This window comes from Lipophrys pholis (genome assembly GCF_963383615.2).
Source record: "Lipophrys pholis genome assembly, contig: SCAFFOLD_109, whole genome shotgun sequence".
Taxonomy (NCBI): Eukaryota; Metazoa; Chordata; class Actinopteri; order Blenniiformes; family Blenniidae; genus Lipophrys; species Lipophrys pholis.
In genome coordinates, this window is record NW_028292306.1 from 25,722 (window position 1) to 33,472 (window position 7,751).

A 7,751-nucleotide genomic window follows, 5' to 3' on the forward strand; every position below is an offset into this window, starting at 1 on the left:
GACGAGCAGCCCCTTTGGGATGGCTCGGCGCAGACGCGGCAAGGATTCCTTTTCTCTTCATCTCCATGGATGATTTCTCCTGGGTTTTGAGTGTCGCTTGGTCGCCCAACTGATCCCTTCTAGTTCCTTACTGTCCAGTATCCTTGGTTGCTCATAGATTATTTCATTCCACTTTTTGTACTCTAGGGCCTTCCCTTTGTACTCTACCTTTATCTCTTCCCCTTCGCTCCAGAGAACATCAACGGTTGCATGTCTTAACCTATGAGGGGTCTTCGTCTGCAGCATGTAAAGGGTCCCTTTGTATTGGAACGTTAGATTTTTTGAGAGCTTTCTTGTCTCTTTCCTGGCAAAAATCCTTTCCAGGTTGTCCCCCATTCTCATCTTTCTGTGGGCATCTTCAGTGCTTGCTGCTTCTTTCCCAAATTTCTCATTGATGATCTCTAGAAACTCAGACAAAAACCTGTTCCCTTCTTCCATGGTGTTGATCCCTCTTAGTCTCATTTCTTTGATCAAGCGATCTTGAAAAACTCCATTTTTCCTTTCTACTCTTCCTTTGGCCTGGGGGCTGTTCGCACAGATTAAATCGATTCCAAGCTCTTTTGCCACTTGGCCAAAATGGGTGATTCCCACCCCCGTTTTAATCTCTTCTCTGTTGACTCGAAAAACACTATGCTTATCTACATATAACCCTAATGGTCTTCCATACTTCCCCAAGTGATCCTTTAAAAGATCCAGGTACCCATCGGTAGTTTCTGTTTTTACAAACCGGGCAGCCGTCGTTTTGCTGGTCGCATCGTCTACAAATTGGATTAAGACGCATTTTTCACTCCTCCCCTCGAACCAATCATGAGGGGAGCCATCCCCCTGGAGCAACTCTCCAAAGCGCCTTCTTCTCTCTCTTCTTTGATGCATCTTCACTTCTTTTTTCTTCTTTATCTTCCATAGCCCTTCCTCTATTAGCCATTTCCTGACAGTCTCATTTGAGACTTTTATCCCTTCATATTCCTCGAGCTTCTCTCTTGCAAGCGTTGGCCCAAAATCATCAAGTTTTTCTTTGATTAGCTTGATCGCTCTAGCTCGGACTCCCTCATCGATTTTCCGGTTGCTTTCTCTTCCTCTCTTGAGCGAGATCAAACCTCTTTCCCCTTGCTCTAGGTAGCGCTTCCTCACTCTTTTTGTTTGCCTCAAGCATAGGCCCAACTCCTCGCTCGCTTTTGCCAGTGTCAACTTTTTCCTATCTACTTGTCTCATAGTTCCAAGCCGTTCAGCTTCTTTTATACTCATTTTCAATGTCTCCTTCATGAGCCACCTCCTCGGCTATTAAGCCTACCAGAGGTGACATTTCTACTTTGGAGAATGGTGACATTATCATTTTGGGCTTACAAAAGTCAAAAAATCCTTTCAAACTTTTATCTTCTGTAGTACCTTGGGGTTGAAAGCTTTCTTCGTCTTTATTTCCTCCGTTATTAGACATTGAAAAAAAATCCTCTTTGATTCGGGAAAGCTTTCCTTGTTTCCCTCTTTTTTCCGAAAGATTTCCCCCAAACAGCTCCTTGGCTCTTTCCTTAGCATAGGGATGGCTTAGCATCACTGAAAGAAGTTGTCTTGCTTGATCTCTATCCTTTTGTTGATGGACTAAATCTTGCACTAGATTTTCTGTTCTCTCTCTCTGTGGCGCCTCTTTTTCATCGTGGATCTTATCTAGCTCATTGAGCGTCTGGTCGTAAGTTAAATGGGTAGGTAGGCGAGACCTTGATGCGACAAGAGAGTCTTTTGCACCCTTAGGGCCATAGTTTTTGTAGAGGTGTTTTGCTATTTGATAGCTTGTATTGAAGGCCCCTGGTTTTTTAGCAACCTTGTCTGCCAGTTTTTCTTCCGCCTTACTTAAAAGGTTTTCACCGTCTGAAGCTGTTGCAAACCCTGTACGAGAGGCCTTATCTCCAACTGTGTGTGAAGGGATCTCAGACAAATCTTTTAGAATTTTAAGCTCTTCCAGTTTTTGCCAAGCTTCTTTAGATAGATGCTCCTCCCATTCTCTAGCAACATTTTTTCCTGTTCTGTCTGTATAAGCTGCAAATAGGTGCACTTGGTCTTCAGGAGAAAACTGTTTGATATAGGCGATTGACTGCGCTTTTTTATGATTGGAGAGAAGAGAGTAATCAATAGCTTGCGAGAGCTCTCCTGTCTCTGCATAAGACTTTTTAATCTTGGATGTGAGATCGTTTTTTTGGGGAGCTATGGTTTTTGCGTAAGTGCGGTCGGCGTTTTTCAAGGTTTCTGATTCTAAAACACTGGTGCCATCAGCTAAGGCAGGGAAGAACCGTTTCATTTCATTTTGTGCTTCTACGAGGTAATCAATACTCTCATTTAAATCTTTTGTCCCTCTTTCTCCGTATCCTTTTTCAAGTTGGTTTCTAAGGGTTCTTTCCTGTTCTTTAAAATTTTTCGTTTTTTGAATAAGCTCTCGATAGGTGATGTTTTTACCGACTCGAGGATCTCTTTTTTCTAGCGAGTTAACAAGGTTTTTCAAGATAGGGTTATTGGATCTTTTCGCTTCTGAGATCAGCATCTGCACCTCAAAATCACCGAGGCTTACATCAGGACCCACTTTTCCTTTTGAAACCTCATAAAGTTCATCCCAAAAAGGATCATAGGCCTCTGATGCTGCTTTCTTAGCTTGATTTCTTGTTTTATTGGTGATTTCAGCAATCTCCATATCGCTTTTAATATGAGGGTCGAGGTGTTTTTTACTTCTGTCTGCGATTTCAAAAATCTCTTCATAGTCTTTTGGTGAAGCAGTAAAGTCAGCAAGTTTTTTGACTTTCTCTTTTCCCTTAATATCTTTGTGAAAAAGTCCTTGGTGTTTTTGTGCAAGCTCTTCAGGAAAGAGCTTTTTTATCATTTCAGCAGCTTCAGGATTTGCTTGCGCTGTTTTTTTAATTGTCTGTTCAAGTGCTTGAGCCTTTTTGCGGGCAGGTGCTGTAGCTGCATACTTCACTCCCTTTAGTCCCATTAAGCCTAACTCGGTAACTCCTCCCCAAACAGCTCCTCTTTTTCCTTCTTCTTGAGCAATCCGCTCAGCATCTTCCTTCTCAGCTCCTTCTCTTAAAGCGTCGGAATAGGCTGTTTTATATCCCTCTCCATATCCTATGGTAGCTCCTTTAGCAACCTTTCCCAAACCGTTTAGTGTTTTTAATGCTAAGGGGGCTTTAGAAGCTATTTGCACTGGTACTCTTACCTTAGATAACCCTCCGGTCGCAACCAAAGAAAGAGGATCAAGAAACCTAGATGCTTGAAAAAGAAAAGAATCTCTAAGTTCTTCTTCAGGAATAGTTTTTTCGATTCCTTGAACTAGGCGATTTAATTGCCCTTGCATTTTTTCAGCGAGTTTTTCTCTGTACTCTTCTTTGTTCTGAGCTCCTAAAAGGTTCATTGATTCTTGATCGTTATCGACAAGATAAGCTATTCCTTTCAGAAGCTTTAATCCATAGGGGTTATTCGCAAGCCATTTTAAACTATCTGCAGTTCCTTGATACGCTCCATACCCCATTTTTGAGAGAAAATTATGTTTTTCTTTTTTAGGATTAATCGTTCTGCGGATTCCATCTTCAATAGAAGTGGGAGATTCGTTGTTTGAATACTCATAAGAGCCATAAAGATCATCAGCGAGATCGCTCACGAGCCTTCCTCCAAGATAAAAGAGTCTACGGTATTTTCTAGAATATATTTTAAGGCGTCATCAAAGTGTTCTTTTTTGTGTGGCGTTTTTTCTACCATATGAGGAGAAAGATCAAGGATATCAGAGCGGTGGATGTGGTCTTTTAGGTGAGACTTTAGGTGTTTTTTGTTTCTTCTCAAGAGATTAGAAGCATCAAACGATACCACTCCGTCAAAGATCAGTGGCATCAAAGATTGGAGAAGCGAGTGATACGATACATGACCTTTCTCTTTTTTATCTTCAGGGGCGTTTTCAAAGTTTTCAGAGTAGATGTCTTTGTGATCTCCTTGAAAATCATCTAAAAGAAGACCACTTTCCATCATGAGTCCATGAAGTGGATCTAAAACACCATCTTTTCTTTTGTGGTTTTCAGCCATTCTTTTGTGTCTTATCTTTGAAGGTCCATGACTTTCTTCTAAAAGCTCTAAGATGTTTTTGTTCACTAGTCTTACCCCAATAATTGTTTTAATGCTTCAGGATCGTTTCCAAATTTTTCGTATAGCTTCTGATAAAGCTCTTCTATTTGATTCTTTGTTTTGTTCTGGTTTAACTGGGTTGCTTGGTTTGATCCTGCTGTGAAAGCTTCGAGAGGATTTCCAAAGTTTGTTGTATTATCAGAAAAAAAGGAGGAAGTTCCAGCCATAATACCGGCGCCAGCTGCTGCAGCGAAATTGCCTGTTGCTGCGTATCCTTGCACCGCTCCGTTAATTGCATTTGAGACGGCGGCAATTGTTTTTTTAAGGAGAGTCTCTCCTTCTTTTTTCTTTCCTTGTCTGATCATTTCTTCTGCCTGTTGAACTTCAAACTCAAACTGTTTTTCAATTCGGGCAATTTCTTTTTGTTTGGCCTCTCTATCTATTTTTGACATGGCTGAATTGTCAAGCATCGTTTTAATGAAACTAAGATTTCCCAACGCTTGCTGGGTTGCTGCTGAGCGCACCTTGATATCATCAAAACTTGCCTTCCATAAATTTTGTAAGTCTGCTTCATGCTGTTTCTTGATGGCCTCCCCAAACTTTTGCACTTCTCCATAGGAGAGACTTCCATGGTCATCAAGTGTTTTGATCAAACTAGGGAAGATTTGGCTCACGGTATCAAACCCTAATTTAGCAACTCTTTCATTTGCATCGAGACTACTTTCAAGCTTTTTTCCTGGATCGATATAATTTTTATAGCGACTCCCTAGAACATTACTATCAAAGGTATTTTGAGAGTTTTGATACTCAGCAAATTGTTCTCGATTCCCCTCTTTTGCTTTGGCAAGGTCTATCCTATTTGTATCTAGGTTTTTATTTGCAGCGCTTAAGAGGGTCTCTCTGTTTCCCCAATTTGTGAGATGGTCTTTTCCTTCAGCTTGTCGATTCTCTCGCATTCGCCCTAAAAGATTATCCATCGAATCGGATACATTTTTAGATCCTTTAGCAACACCTAATTTTTTCTCTAAAAGATTATTGATATAATTTTCATGGTGAGCATCTCCCTGGGCAACGTTGCCATACAAACCTCCTAAGCCAGAAAGATAGTTGCCACTAGAGTTTAAAAGCTGCGCTGTGGACTCTGCATCCAATCCGTTTTGTCCTGCTCTTCTGACAATTTCGTTATACTGAGGGGTTCCAAAAAGACCATGAAGCTCTAGTTGTTTTCGCTTTCCAAAGTCTTTAGAGCGTTGTTTCCCATGGACAAGCTCTTTAAATTTCTTAAGGTGGTCTAGATCTTCTTGGATGTGTTCTAAAGCTTTCCCCTTAAAGCCTTCTTTAAACGGATCTTTTTGCTTTGCATCTTGTAAAAAGCTATCGATGCTCTCATCTGTCCCCTTAAAATATTTTGACTGATCATCGATTGTTTTTTGATAGGAGTCTTCCCCTCCTCTGAGGCCTTGATAAAGCTCACGAATCTTATCTTCTTGAGTGCCTGTTCTTCCTAAAACACCTGTTCCCGGCTTTCCTGAAAAGAAAAATCCATCAGGGGTTTTTTCAGCACCTACGTATTCTTTATGTTGGCTTTGAAGATCTTGATCGAGTGCATTAAACCCTTCAAAACCCTCACCTAGAGCTTTTTCTCCCTTTCTAAAACGTTCTTCCCCACGCTGTTTTAATTGATCGTGGGAATCGTCAATATTGGCATTCCAAACACTTGTTTCATTGAGGTAGTCATCTAGGTTGTTTTTCATTCCCGCTGTGCCACTTTTTGCAGTGTCATAAGAGAAATTTACAATGTCTCTGCCCTGTTTTCCCCTACTGTCCATGTCTCCTACAAGGTCTCTTAAAGCAAAGGATGAAGGCGAACCATCTGCTTCTGCAAAGTTAGTCAGCGATTGCTCTGTATTCATTGAAGAAGAAGGTGCTGGATTAGGAGGTTCTTTCTCAGGTCGATCAGAGGATGGATCACCGCTATAGGGGGATTCTTCTCCACCTTCTGGAATAGGGAGGGCTTGCGGTGGAGTGGAAGGTTGAGGACTTTGTGGCTCTGTTTTCCCAGCATTATCCCAGGCGTCTACTTTTTTTTCCGAGTCTGCTGCCGTTTTTTGAAGATCTTCTAATACGGGAAGTAGGTACTTATCTCTAGTGCTCTGAACAATCGCCCCGGGGGTTTCGGCAGTACCCACAAATTCACTGTCTAGTTTTGACTCCTCTTTTGTAAGATCACCTTCAAAAGAGGCATTGTTTTGTTTTCTTTGCTCAGTGTTTACATAGGACTCAACAGAAGAATCAAAACTGCTTTTGTGCATTTTTTGCTTAGAGACCTCTTGTCCTGTAGCAAGAGAGTAAACGAACGTGGAGCCATGCTTATAGATAAAAAGCTTGTCTCCGACAAGTTTGAATTTTTTGATCGATTCTCCGTCTTGAGGAAGGTATAAAACAGCTCCCTTGCGACTTTCTTGTGGAATCGTTTGATAAAACCACCTATGGAATTTATCGTATTGCTCAAATTCTTTTTCTTTTTTTGATTTTGACATCGCATTTAACCAGTAGTTCCCCTTCTTGAAAGGCGTTTGTAGCGTTGAGGCATATTAACATACTCCGAGTGATACTTGAAGGGATTCGGAGCGTTTTGTTTGGGATTTTGAGTAGGTGTGTCTTCTGGTTTTTCAGGAGAGTGATCTTCCTTTTTCTCTTCTTCTTTAGGAGAAAATGCTTGATAAGCTAAATACCCGAGGCCAGCGGCTCCCAAGGCAGCTCCTGCCCCTATGGCATATTTTGGTGGGACTTTTTTGATATTGGTTAAAAAGCTTACCGCTTTTTCTCGACCGGGAAGCATAGATTCTTCTGATCCCAATAGTTGGTATCCTTCACCAAACTCTCCCCCCATCTCGCTCATGCTTTCTAAAGAGTCTGTTTCACTGGGCTCTCTTAAAGGAACTTCTTCAGGATCAATTTCTTCACCTATCCTTCCTATAGAACTCTCTTCAAGTGGTCTGCTTGGTTGATCTTCGGCGAGAACTCTTCCCTGATTTTTAAAAGGAAGGTATTCTTTTGCTTGCTCGGCGCGATCCTTCCATGTTCTTGAGAACTGCTCTTTCAAAGACTCTGGAGACTCTCCTTGTAGAGGCAGTTTCTGATTTGCATAGTTTGGGTCAACTTCTCTAGCTAATACATTGGAAGATCTACCTCCAACTCTTTCTCTCCCTGAACCTCCATCAGAAAAAGCATAAACTATTTCTCCTTCTTTACTTGCTGGTATCGGATCTTTTAAAGGAGGTTTTTGCTCAGACTCCCCTCTTCCAAGGGGGAAATACATCATAGATGATCCAGGAAGTCTTTCAGGAATTTCTTGTTCTTTTTCTGAAAGGTTAAGCTTAGAAAGCTGAGAAGTTCCCCCTTCTTTTTTTTCTTCTTGAGACGGTTGTCTTTCTTGAAAAGGAACCTTTTGATTTTCATAGACCTTGGAAAGATTGACTTGCTCTTTTTCTATTCCCTGCAGCTTGTTTCTTGTTTCTTCGTAGCTATTTTTTGCTTGTAAAAGATCGATACCGATTTTTCTTGATTTTTCAGCATTTTGGTTTTCTATATTCTTAAGTTCACTATCAACTTGC